This window comes from Zingiber officinale, chromosome 3B (assembly GCF_018446385.1).
Source record: "Zingiber officinale cultivar Zhangliang chromosome 3B, Zo_v1.1, whole genome shotgun sequence".
Lineage (NCBI taxonomy): Eukaryota > Viridiplantae > Streptophyta > Magnoliopsida > Zingiberales > Zingiberaceae > Zingiber > Zingiber officinale.
The window spans coordinates 30,999,076-31,017,061 of NC_055991.1; positions in this window are offsets into that span (position 1 = coordinate 30,999,076).

The following is a 17,986-nucleotide window of genomic DNA, read 5'->3' on the forward strand; positions in this document are numbered from 1 at the left end:
CAAGCACTCATCCATCAGTAATTTTCTTTTTCACTATGTTTTTTTCTTGATATTATTGTGGTTGCTATCTCAGTGGAATATATTCGTCTTTAGGTTTTCCTTTACAGGCTTCAAAGCCACTAAAGCTGCTGGTGAGATTGATGTTTCAATTTTTTTTATTGATTCGTATTCTCTTTAGATATTTGCACTTGGAAACATTATTAATTTTTTATTCTTCTTTTGAGACAGTGACTGATTGAAACACACTTCTTTTAGGGAAAACAAATAAGAAGGGCCTCTCGAATCGTTGAAGGGTTTCCTCTTTGATTTTTTATCAAAAAAAATGGCATCCTATCTCATTAGTTACACAGGAACTCTGCAGTGTTTGATCGATTTTGTTTTTTCGGTAGTTGTTTTAAATTTAAATCCTGAATTGATCGGCTAATTTCATGAATACGATAAGTTTGCATCGTAGTAGTTATTGAATTGTAACAGTTACCATGTGAATATTATTTAATATAATAAATTCATATTATAATAATTATAATTTTATAATTATTATTAAAGTAAATATAATTGTTATTAAAGTAAATATTAAATGAACGTGATGGTTTCGTAGCTAATGCATATAAATGGTAGTAATTATAAGATTATAATTGTTATAATATGTAGTAGTTATCGACCAGTTTATGCCTTCAGGATCTAAATTTGAAATTATTATTTTTTAAAAATTCAGGATCTAAATTTGAAATTATTTTTTTTTTAAAATTAAAATTGATCGAATAATATAGTTGAGAACAATTGTGTAATTTTATGGAGGGTCAAATTGTAATAATTATGAAATTATAGTTATTATAACGTAAATATTATTAAATAAGTTTGTTCGATCATGATCTAAATTTGAAATCTGACTTGTCAAAAAAATCAAAATTAATCAAATAGTTTATTTTGGCAATAAAAGGTGAAATTATCACCTCAGCGATCCTTCTAGGATGGTTTCCCATTGTTCGGAATAGAGGTAAATCATTGGGGCTTCGTCCAACAATACATGCAATGAGAGATTGAGGCAACCATGAAGCGATCCCAGACCTATTAATAATAATACCCTTGCATTAACCAATTGGCCAGACCGTGGGGGCAATCAAATAGTGTACTTTTGTAGCAAAAGAGGATTATGTTCACCCTAGACACCTTCACAGTCAGTCTCTAAGTTATGTGAAGGGAGGTAAATCATAGACTCAGCTTATAGTCAATCACCAAATGACTAGGGGGTAGGAGGAGTTTTTTTTCCTGAGGATATGCATCAGTCGAAAATTAATCCTTGCCCCACTATAACAAATCTATCACGTTCTATTCAACTTATTTTATTTGAAGGAAGACCCTTATAGTCTGCCCCCAAGTTATACGAATGAAAATAAATTATAAGGTCAATTTATAGTCGACCACCTAGTAGCCAAAGGGTGGAAGGAGTTTTATTTGATGGCGAATTGATCCATTGCCTCATTATAGCATATCTTCCACTCTCTAGCCAACTGAGCACCTCTTGAGGACATCAAATAGTATACTTAATGATGAACCAGGTAACATTGAACCTCGGGCGATCGGTCCGACCCCACGAAAATTTTCCACTGACTGCCAGGATAAATCGGGAAGAGTTCGCACTGGGCGGCCCAGAAGCCTAGCATCCGGTGGTTGTGTACTCCATTTGGAGGAAAAAAAATCCTTACAAATATATCATAGTTGGAGATTGAACCGTGAATACTTGGGTGACAATTTGACGCCTTTTCACTGCACCTTAGCCCTGCGTGCACATCAAACATTATACTTGAGAGTAGAGATGAAGGGGAGAACGAAGTGGGATGATTTGATAAAAATAAAATAAAAGAGGAGTGTTTGATCACTTTAAAGCTAGTCTAGTGGCCAAAAGATACACTCAAACTTACAATGTTGATTATATGGAAACATTTGCTCACGTGGCTAAAATGAACATAGTAAGGATTCTTTTATCATTGGCCACCAACAATAGATGGTCAATATATCGAATGGAAGTCAAAAATGCTTTTCTTTGGTAGGAGTTGGAAGAAGAAATATATATGCAATTACCTCAAGGGATCCATTCAAGAGAGGAAGGAAAGGCTTGTCGACTAAGAAAGACTATTTATGAACTTAAACAATCTTCTCGAGCTTGGTATATAAAATTAAGTTATGCACTTATTAGTCTCAATTTCAAAAAATGTAATAGAGTCTCTTCTCTTTTTATTAAAACTAATGATAAGGAAACCACTATAGTATTTATATACATAGATGACATAATTATTACTGGAAGTAGGATTAATTGCATTAATCAAGCTAAAAATTCCTTATGTCTAAATTTAGAATTAAAGATTTAGAAAATTTAAAGTATTTTCTAGGTACAAAATTAGCCTATTATCCTAAAGGGCTAGTTATATTCCAAAGTAAATATGCTCTTGACCTTTTATAGGAGACAAGTAAGTTGGGAGCAAAGCCAACCAACAGTCTATTCTCTATGTATGATGAGCCTTTCACTGACATACAAAGGTACTAGAGGTTGGTTGACAAACTCATCTACCTGACTAGATATTGTATATGTAGTATGTTGGATCGATGAGTTTCGCTAGAAGGGGGGTGAATAATGATTTAAAACTTTAAACGAGTAAGCAGCAGAAAAGTGAAAACCACAACAATGCTAACAAGGGTCGATTTACTTGATTCGGAGCCTTCGGCGACTCATACTCCAAGGCCCGCACTCGTTGAGTGCTTTCGTTGGACAATCACTAATAATTCGAACATTTATTATAAATTAAGCATAGGAATTATTCAGAGAAGACAAAACCGACAATGATAAAAGAGAAACAGAAAAAGAAATAGCATTTGTCGGAGAGTCTTCGCAGCGTCGCAGGAGCACAAGAGAGCAGATCGTTAGTTGTTGTTGTTCTGCTCCAGTCTTCACCCTTCTTATATAGGAAGTTTGAGGCGCCTGGATCCCTTCGGGGTGCCCTGAATGTGATGTAGCCGAACCAGCCAGAGTGCTCCACGTGACGAATCTCGTTTGAGGATAAAGTTTGCCTCCGGGCGCCCGGATCTTTCGGGCGCCCGAACCCTTGTTTTTCAACAATTTCCTTCCTGCAAGAAAACGTTAGTCTGAGGCAATTATAAATCCTGTAAAATAGAGTGTTAGCACAGTTTAAGATCAAATAAAATATTAATTAGATTCTGTCTCATTGAGACCGGAATCTAGTCAAGATTTCAACTTAGAGTTCCGAAATAGTTCTAAGTTGAATCGGCGCCTAAGTTCCCTTCCCGGGAACTCGTCCTCACAGTCACTCTCCTCCAGTGACTTACCTTCACTTACCTGCCAGACATCCAGTCAGCCCGTCGACCCGTCTGGACTTTGTGCCAGCTATCTGGTCAACTCGTCGACCTAGCTGGACTTCGTGCCAAACGTCCGGTCAGCCCTTCGACCCGTCTGGACTTCGTGCTAGCTATTTGATCGGCCCGTCGACCTAGCTGGGCTTCATGCCAGCTATCCGATCGGTCTGTCAACCTAGCTAGGCTTCGTGCCAGACATCCGGTCAGCCCGTCGACCTGTCTAGACTTTTGGACACTTGATCAAAGTGTTGAGAACACAAATGAAACTAACTTAACCTATTTTGACATTCATTAAAATTTGAGTTAGACTGTTAGTGCTAACCACACCAACACAGTAGGTCAAATCAGCCAACATATGCACACACACCTAAGATGAGCCACTGGAAGTCCACTGAAAGGATCCTTAGATATCTCAAATGATCTCCTGGAAGAGGAATATGTATGAAGAACAATAAAAGCTCAGAGATTGTGGGCTACTGTGATCCAAACTGAGCTGAAGACACTCAAGGCAGAAAATTGACTACAGGATATTGCATATTTGTCAGAGGAAATCTAATATCTTGGAAAAGTAAAAAAAATCAATCAGTTGTGTCTAGATCAAGCACAGAGGTAGAATATTGGGCTATGGCAACTATAACTAGTGAAATAGTGTGGTTAAAAGTTTTAATTGAAGAGCTGGGATTTATGGTCATAACTCCTATTAAACTATATTGCAATAACCAATCAGTCATCCACATTGCTTCAAATCCGGTCTTTCATGAATGAACTAAACACATCGAATTCGATTGCCATTTTGTGTGTCAAAAGATAGAAGACAAAACCATAGTCACTCCTCATATATGAAGTCATGAGCAATTTGTTGACATCTTCACTAATGAAACTACAGTTAATCATATGCAGAACATCCTCATCAAGATGGACTCCATGAATATCTATTCGCCAAACTTAAAGGGGAGTGTTGAAAATAAGGAAGATGATACAGTTGACAATCAACCTTTATCCAACTAGATATCTATATCATTATTTGGCTAGCCAACCATCCATTGTTTGATAGTAAAATCAATTTCTTTTGGCTAGTTTATCAACTATTAATTGACTGACATATAGGCCATTAATGTTTTGATTTACTTGGCATTATTTTAGTTACAATACAACTAATATTAAACTGATTTACAACGGTTAAATAGTCTTCCCATCTCCTATAAAATGGGGATCACATCTCCCACTGAAAGCATAAGAAATTTTATTTTCTATTTCCTAAAGAAAGCTTAGAAAGCTTCTTCTTCTTCTTCTCTACGTTTCTTATTCTTAAATAAGAGGGAAAATCTTCCCTTCTTTTGAGAGAAGTTTTATTACTCCTTATAATACTCTCCTTGTAACATATCTTACGAATACAATAGTGAGTTTTTAAGAATGGAGCTTTATCTTGTACAATTTGAATTTCTTGAATTTTTGACAATTGTTTCATATCTACTCATGTGAATTATAACTGTTACTGTAAATACCTCGTGGTAGTTTTGATGTGATCAACCAAGTCAAGTTAGGTCCTATTATTTTTTGATGCCTTGTGTCTAAGTGTGCAAGAACTTAGGAGTACAAGAAGTTGAGTAAAAGACGCAGCTAATGAGAAGAATGACATGGGAGAGAGTCAACGAGCTCGATGTGTCTGAGGGGTGAGGCAGTGCGGAAAAGTACGTCGGTGGATAGTAGGAAACATGTGGTGTTTCTGAGGGACGAGAAGCCGGAGCGGAAGGTTACTCGAGAAGGCCGGAAAATGGGTTCGGATGAGCCCAATTTCGGATGACCGAAATCACCCAAGCGAGCAGAGTTGGAGTGGAAGACCTAGACAAAAAGTCAACAAGAAGTTGACTGTGGTCTGGGCGCCCAGAATTCGGGCACCCAGACCGGTTTGGTCCAGCCGAGGGTGCCTTGGGGAGGTGCCCCTGTGTGAAGCCAGTCCAGGCAGCCGGAGCTGTTCCAGGCTCCTGAACCAGATAAAATATTATCTTTTACCCGTTGCATAGCCGTTACGACATGGATAAAGTTTTAACCATAGCAGACTCTTGAAGCCCTTCCAGGTGCTCGGACCGTACCACGTCAACAACGGTCAATTTCGACCAGTGGGCTATAAATAGAGCTCTGATCTTCTCCTTTCAATACAACACACTTGGTACTTCAAGTTCTATTCAGTTCTTAATTCTGAGCGTCACTTTCGTGTATGAGGCTTCTCTGCCTCCGACGTTTTATTCGAGAAGGAGATTTTTGTATTGGACTTACTTTCCTTGGAGTAGCAATTCTTTGATTGCTAATCAAGTAGATTGTTGCTTGTCTCATACTTATTTTTCTTTCATTTTGTTTAATTATGTAATTGTGTTGAGCCCGATCGAGTTGAGAAAGGTGTTTGTTTTAAATTGTGTAGGGCAATTCACCCCCCATCTTGCCGGCCACAAGGGACCTATAAGTGGAATTAGAGTCCAACCGCTTCAGAATGACTAACCGCCGACCAAGCATAAAACACGATGGTCAGACTGAGCATCTGCACACCTAAATTTGAGAGAGAATTTGCGAACTAAAAAAAGAAGATGGAGGTATTACTCAAAACTGACTTTGAATTATTATTAATAATGAAGTATGATTTTGTAGCACCCAAGGATCAACAAAGAAAAGACAAAGAAGAACATCAGTGGACAAAAAAGGAGTAAGTCGATTTTGTGGAAAACGACAAAGCAGAATTCCATATGTTGAGTGTTTTACTGGTACAAGAAGTCAATCGGATCGACGCCTACGAGTCAGCCAAACATCTCTGAAAAAATTTCTGGAACTACAAAGGAACCTCGAAGGTAAACTCACGAGACGGGACCTGCTTTGGAACCAGATCAGCAACCTCCGGCTGGAAGAAGGTGAAACCGTCACACATCTACACTCGAGACTCAAAGAACTCATCATCGGAATCACGAATCTCAAAGAAAAGGTAACAAACCGAGATTCGCTAAGGTATACGCTTAACGCTTTTCTTAGAACTCCTGAATGGTCAACTCTAGTAGATGCATATTGCATCTCTAGAGATTTAAAGGTAAGTAATTTAGAAGAATTATTCTCTACTTTTGAAATTCATGAGTCTAGATACACAAATCTAAAGAAGGAGTCAAAGCACAACATTGCCTTGAAGACAAAAATGGATGAACCAGAATATGAAACTTCTCTCAATGATGACAAAACATCATTCATGCCATGGTAAGGAAGTTCAAAAGTTTTTTTAAAGCTAATAATTTTAATCAAGTGCAGGCCAAAAGAAAAAAAGGAAAGTATGGTGCTATCATCGCAATGAAGAATGACATGCCAAAAATAACTACCCAAAACTGAAGAATAAGGACAAGGACAAAAGAGTGACCCAGAAGAAGCACAAGAATTTAAAGGCGACATGAGACGAAATATTGTCATCAAATTCGGACATCGTAGCCTATGCCGAACTTGCACTGATGGCAAGTCACCAAGAAGACGACGAAGCAAGTTCATCGGAGATGAGCAATGATAACATCAATAAAGGGGGAGCAACGTCAAAAGGAAGTAGCTCTAAGGGGGAGCATCAGATAATGAGATCGACAAGGTAAGTCGGGTACGATTTCTACCTCCTGATAAGTTATTTAAGAGGGGTGTATTCAATCAAGTGATTGAATGACTTTCATTTATTTATTTTTTAATGATAGATTTTGTGGAGTTGATAAATTTTTATTGACTTTTATAGAATCTTATATAGTTGTGAAAAAAATTTCATGGAGTTCTATAGACTTTTTTACCATACTTTTACAAACATTTATAAATTTTATAGAAACTTGTAGATTTAAGGGAGTGTATTTAATCTTAGAAAAGTGTAGATGGTCATGGTCTCACACGATATTTATTTCCGAATAAAACATAAAATACCTAATTAAATTTATTTTTTAATAAAATAATAAATTGCATATTTGTCTATAATTTTTTTTTTCAACTTTTTATACTTTTATCTTGTTTTGGCTAAAAACAAAGAGAGGATAACGTCTCAATTTTTATTTTTAAAAAAACTTTAATATAATTTTAAATCCAATAATATTATAATAATTTTAGATATTTTTATTTACAAATTTGATCCAAATTATCATGAAATGTTGATCAACCCTTTAATTTGGTCAAATTTTTAATAAAGTGTTGAATTAATAAATTTGATTAGTAATAAATTAATAATATTATTATTACTTTGATTAGTAATAATATTATTAAAATAAATAAATATAAATATATACAATTTATTTAGGAATTTTTAAGATTTAAATAAATTTTATAGAATATTTTTAGGGTCTAATTTCATTAGACTTTATTAAATTATCTATTAATTAAGTTGAGATCTAATTTGATTTATTAATATATATTTTATATTAAAACCTAATATCTCAAGTTTCTCTTCCTTGTATGTACAACGCCACCATCCAAATCGACATTGACCTGCTCGCAAGTAGCAGATAGAAGCAGGGGTGTAGCTACATTATGAGGAGAGGGTGCGACCGCCCCCTCTGGAATTAAAAAAAAATATTAATAGTATATATTTGAAAAGTCCTCACCGCTATTTTGACCGATTGATTCACCATCGTTTGTCACTGGAAGATTGAAATTGGTCACATATTTAGAAAACTCTTGGTCTAAGTTATCCATTGGTACGACTTTAATTTATAAAAAAAAAATATCGTCACTTGGAATGTTAATATTAAATTAAAATATATAATAGTAAATGGATAAATTAAATGTAGAATACAAAGTGAGAGCGCTAAATTAAAATTGGATCGGATTTGAACTAAATCCAACAGATAGGCACACAGATAATGATTACGTTGATTTAAATCGGCATTGATTTGGTTGAGTTATGACCGAAGTAAATTTAAAGTTTAAACGAGTTCGATCGATTTAAAATGAATTATGATAATTTTGAGAAAATTTTATCTTACACTTTTTTCTCTCTACACACTGCAGCCTCCGTCGTGTCATACGCCATCATCGCTATAGGAATGCTAAATATTATGAGAAAGCGATATCACAAATGATTTTTCAAATTTAAGGCATAGATAAGCTTTAGAGATTGGCGGATCGTTGTTTCAATTAGAACTTAGAGCTATGATCAAAAATTTTAAGTTTAACATCATTTTTGGCTCCTTAAATTTAAAATTAGATTTTAAATTGTGAAAATCAACCAGTACTAATGTTTGAAATTTTTGAAAATAACCCCTCCTAGTTTAAAATGTTGGCTACGCCACTAGATAGAAGCATCACCGACTGCCTCAAACAATTTTTCTATTTATTTTCCTCCTTTCCGACGCACCGCAAGCTTCACCTGATGACACTCCTCATCGTTTCCCATCACGAGCAACCGGAGAAAATTCTCCACCTGTAGCCTGCTGTCGTGAGCCGCCGCTGAAGAAAAGGTTGCAAGCGGCTATCGTTCCGTTCCGACCATTTCAATTCATTATTTTTCTGTTATAACATCAGAAAATGGTGTTTCAGAGGACTCCCATCTTCACATAAAATTAGGAGTGTCAAAAATGAACCCGACCTGACGACCCAACCCGAGTCGACCCGAAAAAAATCAGGTTTAGGTTGGACATTTTCGGGTTCAGGTCGGGTTCGGGTTGGAGGGTTAGAGAGTTAAAAATTTTCAAGTTGGGTCGGGTCGGGTTGACCCGGGTTGACTTAAATATAGAGTTTTTTGGGTTTTTTTAGGGTTAAATCAAATTTTATTTTAAAAATTTAGATGTTTTTATGTATATTAATATCATGTTTGTATGATAATGATGGAGTATTGAGATAAAAGTGAAGAATTATAGGGAAAATAGCCGAAAAAAGTCATTTTGAATCGAATTTTCGGGTTATATGGGTCGGGTTCGGGTTGATTGGGTTGGTCGGGTTCGGGTTTAGGCGTTTTGGGTTGAACTTGAGTTCGGGTTGGGTTAAAAAAAAAACTCAACCCGACCCGACCCACCCGAATTGACACCCCTACATAAAATGCATGCTGAGAGGTTGAACAAGGACATGGTCTTTTAGATCAAAGAAACAATCAAAATAGAGGAGTGGGAAGAAGAATGACTTATTCATAAAAAATTAAGGTGATTTGAAGTCCATAGAAATCTCAAGGGTGAGGAGAAGAATTTTTATTTTATTTTTAAAGTTGTATCAAGTGTTTTGGAGAGCTTTTATTGGTTAAAATTTACATCCAAGAAATTCTAAAAGAATCCATGAAAATCTATTGAAACTTTGGGTACCAAAAGATTTTTATAGAGTTTAAAAAAGTCAATTTGAATACCACATGACTTTTTAAAACTCTATAAAAAATCTAATTTGAATACCACTAGATTTCTATAAAGTTTATAAAAGTCTAGATTGAATACACCTAGATTTTTAAAATCCATAAAAGTAAAAATGTTGTCAAAAAATTCTTGTAAGTTAAAAATTGAAAATGAAAAATTTTAAATAGAAAATGAGGAATTAAAAATAACATTAGCAACATCTTGTCAATTAGAAGATTTCGACAAGATAAAAATTGAAAATGAAAAAATTGAAAGTAAAAATAGAAAATTTGAAGAATTATGCATGCTCATATGTTCAATAAATTAAAAATTATTTAGGCAGTTTAGATATCATAAGAGCCAAATTAAAAAATTATCATCAAAATATATTCCTAGAAAGTTTTTGATTAATCTGATTGGAAGGAATCTATATTGAGTTCTAAAATTATGCTTAAATTAAATTTTTATACAGGTCTCACTTATTTTTGTTCGAAATTAATTAAATATTAATTTGTTCGAAAAAGAGGATTTCATTTTTTAACTGTAGAAAAAATTTCAATATTTTTTGACCATTGTATTAATTCTTATAAATTAAAAAAATCATATTATTCAATTTAAAAATATTTCTTAGTGATATTTTTAGCAAAATTTATTTTTCTATCAAAATTTATCATATTCTTTATTCAAGGAAATATTTTTGAATTTTTTAACTGTTATTAAATTTTCTATGAATTATTTATCTAAATACTAATTTTTAATATTAAAATTCTCAAAGATTGAATTTTTGAAAATTTATTTATTTTTCTATAAAAATACTTGCTCTATTAATTTTTTAGAAAAATTTTCACTATTTTTTAGCTAAGAAACTACTTTTAATCTATTTAATAATTTTGTAAAAATTTTATCACATCATTGATTATGTCTATTTACGTTATAAAAATTTTTAAAATTTTTTCATAATTAAAAATAACTTTAAAATTATTTTTCTCATAATTCATAAAAATACATATTTTTTAAAATTTTAATTTTTAAATTTTTTCACTATTTTTTAGCTAAAAACTACTTTTAATTTTTTTTTTTAGAAAATGTAACTTTTTGTAGAATTTTCTTTTCTTTAATCTATTTCATAATTTTGTAAAAATTTTATCACATCATTGATTATGTCTATTTACGTTATAAAATTTTTCATAATTAAAAAACAACTTTAAAATTAATTTTCTCATAATTCATAAAAATACATATTTAAAATTTTAATTTTTAAATGTTAGTAATTTTTTCCCTAGATGTTAATTCAGATTTATTTCCAAATTCTTTTTCAATATTTTTCCTATTTTTAATGGGATTAAGGGGGAGATTTATAGATTAAGTTTAGGAGAGGGTACATTCTTTTTGCATTAAATGTTATGAGTTTCAAACTATGTACTTACTATTTTTATTGTTATTTATTTTTAGCTTACCCTAACTTAACTTAGTTTGCACACATTAAAATGGGGAAAATTGTAAGTACTTCGTGGTAGTTTCGATGTGATCAACCAAGTCAAGTTAGGTCTTGTTATTTTTTGATGTCTTGTGTCTAAGTGTGTAGGAACATAGGAGTACAGGAAGTCGAGCAAAAGACGCAGCTAACGAAAAGGACGACACGAGAAAAAGTCGACGAGTTCGGTGCGTCCGAGGGATGAGGTGCTGTGGAAGAGTACATTGGTGGACGAGAAGGAAGCGCGTGACGCTTCCGAGGGACGAGAAGCCGGAGCGGAAGGTTGCTCTAGAAGGACGGAAAATGAGTTCAGGTGAGCCCTATTCCGGATGACCGAAATCACCAAGTAAACTGAGACGGAGTGGAACACCGGGACAGAAAGTCAATGAGGAGTTGACTATGGTCTAGGTGCCCGGACCGGTTTGGTCCAATCGGGGGTGCCTTGGCGAGGCGCCCCTATGCGAAGGCGGTCTAGGCGGCCAGAGCTATTCCAGGTGCCTGGACCAGATAAAATATTATCTTTCGCCCGTTGCGTAATCGTTGCGACGTGGATAAAGTTTTATCTACACCCAGGTGCCTAGAGCCCTTCCAGGTATCCAGACCGTGCTACGTGAGCAATGGCCAGTTTTAACCAGTGGGCTATAAATAGAGTCCTGATCTTCTTCTTTCAATACAACACGTTTGGTACTTCAAATTCTATTCAGTTCTTCTTTTTGAGCATCACTTTCGTGTATGAGGTTTCTCCACCTCCAACGTTTTGTTCGAGAGGAAGATTTTTCTACTGAGTTACTTTCTTTGGAGTAGCAATCCTCTGATTGTCAACCAAGTAAATCGTTACTTGTCTGGTACTTATTTTTCTTTCATTATGTTTAATTAAGTATGTAATTGTGCTAAGCTCAATCGAATTGAGAAAAGTGTTTATTTTAAATTGTGTAAGGCAATTCACTCCTTTTTACTGGCCATAAAAGACCTATCGTTATGAAGTTGTAGCTGTTACCATATGAATATTATTAAACATGACAATTTTGCTTTCAGGATCTAAATTTGAAATTGGTTTTTTTTTGTAAAAAATTAAAATCTATCGAATAATTTACTTTAGAATAATTATGTAATTTTATGGAGAGATCTAATTATAACAATTATGAAATTAAAGTTATTATAATATGAATATTATTAAACAAGTCAAGTCCATTCATGTTCAGGATCTAAATTTGAAATTGGCTTTTTTACAAAAAAAAAAAAAAAAAAAAAAAAAATCTATCGAATAATTTATTTTAGAATAATTGTGTAATTTTATGGAGAGGTCGAATTATAACAATTATGAAATTAAAGTTATTATAATATAAATATTATTAAACAAGTTAAGTCCATTCGATGTTCAGATCTAAATTTGAAATATGACTTATTAAAAAATCAAAATTAATTGAATAGTATACTTTGACCGTATAAGGTGAAGTAGTCACCTCGATAACTCCTTTAGGATAATCACTATATGTAAAAGAGGTAAATCACATGAGACTTCACCTAGCAATGAAAGCACATGTAAGGATAGATTGAAGCAACCAATCGAGCATTTCGTATCTATTGAGAATCGATCGCAAGTCTATTGATAATAGTACCCTTACATTAACCCATTGTACTACCATGAGACAATCAAATAGTATATTCTTATAGTAAAAAGGTGAGTTGCTAGGGATGGGGAGGAGTTTTTCCTGGAGGTATGCACTCGTCGAAAATTAATCTTTGCCCTATTATAATAAATTTACTACTTTCTAATTAACTGGGTATCCCGTCGGGATAATTAGATAGTATATTTTTAATGAAAGATGATTACACTCACTCTAGATATTTCTCCTAGTCTGTTTCTAAGTTATTGCATCGAGATAAATTACATGATTATTTTATAATTGATCAATAAATGGCTAAAGAATAAGAGAATTTTTTTCCTCGACTCATTGTAGCAAAGCAATCAATCAGTGTATTTGGTGGTAGGAATGACAATGGGTATGATTTAGATAAGATTTTATATTCTTCATACTCATCCCTATTTATTATATCTATACCCATACTTATCCTCATATCCATCGGATATTTAACTTTCATACTCATCCTCATACCCGTCAGAGTTTCGGGTATCCATATCCTATGATTCCTATCCATCATCCTATTACTCTCCACCATTCTCATTTAAAAAAAAATAATAATTCAATGTACATGTCCGTCTCGTGCTCCTTCTATCAGGTGAATATTTTTCGTGGAAAAGAAGATGAGATACGTGTTGATGACCGGATAAAGAAACAAACTAAGTCTTTTTTTTTCTAAGACAAAAAGCAGGGTAAAATTTTTTATTTTCTAATAAAAAAATGAGACTTATATATATATATATATAGCGCTGATATCCTGCGCGACGGCACAGTGTGCGAATGTGCGCGTCGCGCAGGATTTCAGCGCTTTTTTTTTCTTTTTAATTTCTTTTTAATTTTTGAATTAAAAAAATAATTAAATTATTTTTTAAAATTTTAATTTTTAGGGTTCAGGTTTTGGGTTATAGGATTATAGTATCGAAGTTATTTTTTTTTTTATTTTACCTCTAGGGTTCAGGCTTTGGGTTATAGTATCAAAGCTATTTAGGGTTCAGGCTTTGGGTAATAGTATCAAAGCCATTTTTTTTTAGATTTTACATCTAGGGTTCAGGCTTTGGGTTATAGTATCAAAGCAATTTTATTTTTTAGATTTTACCTTTGGGTTCAGATTTCCCAATTAGATTATAGTGTTTGGTTTTAAAAAAAAATTAAAATAAAATTAATTTAAGTATTTATTGAGTATTGTAATATATTAAGGGGATATATTAATATATTGATAGAATTTTATCAACATCAGTCTCCATACTCATATCTGAAATACTCATACTAGAATACACATTTATTATAATCAAGTATAAAAAATTTCTCCATATCATCTTTCATTATATATATACCATACTCATATTTAAAATATCCATATCTGAATACATATTTATTATAATCAGATGTAAAAAATTTCTCCATATCATTTTTCATTTGGGTTGGATATCAAATTATTTATCAAATTTAGATGATAACGGGCGGATGAGGTGGGATGGTTTTGATAATAAAATACAATAAAATAAAAAGGGGTGTTATTGTGATGATTCCAATAAAAAAAAAACAAAGGACGTTCTTTTTTTGGATTTTTACCGAAAAAAGGAAAGGAATAAAGGAAAGGATTTGATCATCAGTCATTGTCAAATTGATGGATTCCAAAGGTACATGAACGGGCGGTGGGAGAAAAATTGTTGAAATTATATACTTTTTTAGAAAAAAAAATTAAAAGGGATCATTTTAAAATATATATTATAAAATATTAAAATGACACACCTTTTTAATTTATCGGATAAAAATTAAATGGACGTTCTTTATTTTTTGTATCCTTAAAAAAATATTTATTTTTAAAAAATCATCCTATTTTTTTCATTTTAAAAGTAATTTTAATTAAATTAAAATGATTTTTTGATTAAATTGAAGCAAAATTTAAATAAAGGTATTTTAATATGACGTGCCATTTTAATTAAATTAGAGTAATTTCACTAGTGTCTAAGTAGTTAAAATGCATTTTATAAAATAAGTTAAAAATTAGAACTATTGAAATCAGAGTATATAATGATTAATGGATAAATAAGTCTATAGATATGTTGTTTTATATTTTTTTTATAAATCAGGCAAATTATAATTAAAAAATAAAATGATTTTGAAAATATTTATTAGAGCAAAACTGGTCTAGGTGACCATGCACGAGACAATAAAGTCAAGTCCCCACCCAACCTAAGTCAGGGTCTAAATAGCATCGTTTGGGTCGACCAAACCTATTTGAAAACAATAGGATTATAAACTAGTCAAGTCAAGCTGAAATTTATGTTGTCCAAATTTGTTGATAAGATATTCCTGTTGAATCTAAAATGAATTAATCCATTGAAACAGGTGTTGAAGTTTGATTTGAATAGCTTGAATCAAACTTGTTACCGAGCTCTTAATTTAAATTTAATTGTTTAAATTTTTTTATTTGATTGGTGAGTAAGTTTAATATTATAAATTTATTTATTAGTTTTTATTTAATTATTTACTAGTTTAAATTTTATTAGTTCACACCTTAAATTTTGATAATTCATGTGTTTATATCTTGAGCTCAATTAATCCTTACAGTAAACTATCTTCTCCACTAATTCATGTATCGAGAAATGTGTCCCCTCGGATGGGTCTAGTAGTTAGCACATGAAGTATTGTCATAATGAGGTCTAGGGTTCGAATCTTGGTAAAGTCGAGGTAAATACTGTTAGGATCTCTTCGTACGGCTAGAGAGGGGGTGTGAATAGCCGACCCCAATCTTTCGCGTTTCTTCCTACGATTAGGTTAGTTGCAGCAGAAATACAAGGAAGAAACTAAGAAGAAAAAAGCAAACCTCAAACGCAAGGATGTAACGAGGTTCGGAGATGAACTCCTACTCCTCGGCGTGTCCGTGAGGTGGACGAGCCCTATCAATCCGTCGGTGGATGAGCCCCCGGAAAACCGGCTAATACAATATACTCCTTGTGGGTGGAGAAACCTCGCCACAAACGTTTGCAACAGCAGACTAGAATACAAGGAATACAAGTAGAAAGACAAGAACAATGTATAAACACTAACTCGCCTTCTCGTCGACTGCCTGTGAAGCAACAACTTCTCGGACAACAGCAGCAGCTGACCGTCGACTGGAAGCTCACATGAAGCTTACTGGGGAGAGCTCAACAAAGCTCAGATCGCAAGCAGCAGCAAGCTAGAAGCAGGAAGAAGTAGAAGAAGAAGAATCCCTGTAGAAGCTCTCAGCCCCTTTATACCTGCGAAGAAGAAACAACGAAGAAACTAGCCGTTGCGTCGCAACGGCTAGAACCCTGATCGGTCTGTGGACCGATCAGGCAACATCCTGATCGGTCTGCAGACCAATCAGGGAAGAAGCCTATGCTTCTGTTCTGTCCCTGATCGGTCCATGGACCGATCAGGAAACCTCCTGATCGGTCCATGGACCGATCAGGAAACCTCCTGATCGGTCCACAGACCGATCAGGGAACCTCCTGATCGGTCTACGGACCGATCAGGCTTCTTTCTCCGCTGCCACTGTTCTCCTTCTGATCGGTCTCCAGACCGATCAGATAACCATCAGTAGCATACTGATCGGTCACCAGACCGATCAGATGAGCCATGTATCATTGGATCGGTCTGCAGCCCGATCCAAACTTTTCAGCCCTAAACCTAAGGCTTCCACACCAACATCCGGTCAACCTTGACCTGTTGGTACATCATGCCTAGTATCCGGTCACTCCCTTGACCTGCTAGCACTCCCCGCTAAGTGTCCGGTCAATCCCTTTGACCCACTTAGACTTTTCAACACCAGAAGTCCGATCATCCCTGATCCATCTGGATTTTCCCTTGCCTGGTTTCACTCACCAGGACTTTCCAACTGCCTAACATCCCAGTTAGGACTTTCCCACTGCCTAACATCCCAGTTAGGACTTTCCCTGTTTCACTCACCAGGACTTTCCACACTGCCTAACATCCCAGTTAGGACTTTCTCACTGCCTGGCTTCACTCACCAGGACTTTCCAACTGCCTAACATCCCAGTTAGGACTTTCCCTCGTGCCAAGCTCCCTGCTTGGACTTTTCCAGTACCAAGTCTCCATACTTGGACTTTTCGCGTGCCAAGCTCCCTGCTTGGACTTTTCCAGTGCCAAGTCTCCATACTTGGACTTTTTCCCGAATCATGTCAACCAGGTCAACCTTGACCTACGGTTGCACCAACAATCTCCCAAGTTCGTATTCTTGTCAACACATCAGAATACAACTTTTATACTCTCGTCAAACATTGTCAAACATCAAAATACAACTCGAGTCAGGTCACCCTTGACCAACTCGAGTCAGGTCAACCAAGTCAACCTTGACCTAAGGTTGCACCAACAAATACCTCTCTTATGTGCTAGTCACTATTCTAAAGGCTAGTAGTCGCCCGTGATTTACCTCCTCCGTATTGACCCTGGGACGGATTGACGGGGGCACTGAGGACGAGCGTATTTACCTTTTTACCACAATCTATCGAGAAATGTAATGTGTCGTACCTGAGATTTAAATTATACATATTTAGAAGTAATGTTTTTGCCTCTACACTATGCCTGAGGAGCTTTAAAATCTCATTCATTTTTTACCTTCAGCCCAATTAGTCTCGGAGGTAGATGGTCTGACCCCATAGATCGATCATCAAACAAATCTGAAAGCACGAATAGCTCTTCACCCGACAGCTGCGCCTTAATAAGGATTCGAATACAAGACTCAATCCTTAAATACATAGAAAAATGAGAGTATCTTACTGTTACACCATTAATTCGGGAGCTTAAAAATCTCATTTATTAGAGTTCAAATGAAATCCTCACTTTAACGACTAGGTCAGATCGTCTAGACCACTTTTTACGGTCTAAGAGATAATCCCTAAACATACATTGATAAAATACATGATCCCCACTTATAAAATAGACTAGGATCATTCATCCTCACCAATACATGTTTAGAGACCATCCCCTAAATCCCAAAAAACGATCCAAAAGATCCGAACTCCTTAACAACCCCTTAAATAAAGCCCCACCCTCTTTGAAAGGAATAAATAAAAAAAAAACATTTTATCTTAACTCAACGGTCTTTTGTGCGTCGAGGTCAGGCAAAAAATTAATCATATATATTAATTTAATAAATCATTGAATTAAAGTTATATATATTGATCCAGCATAAACAAACTCTA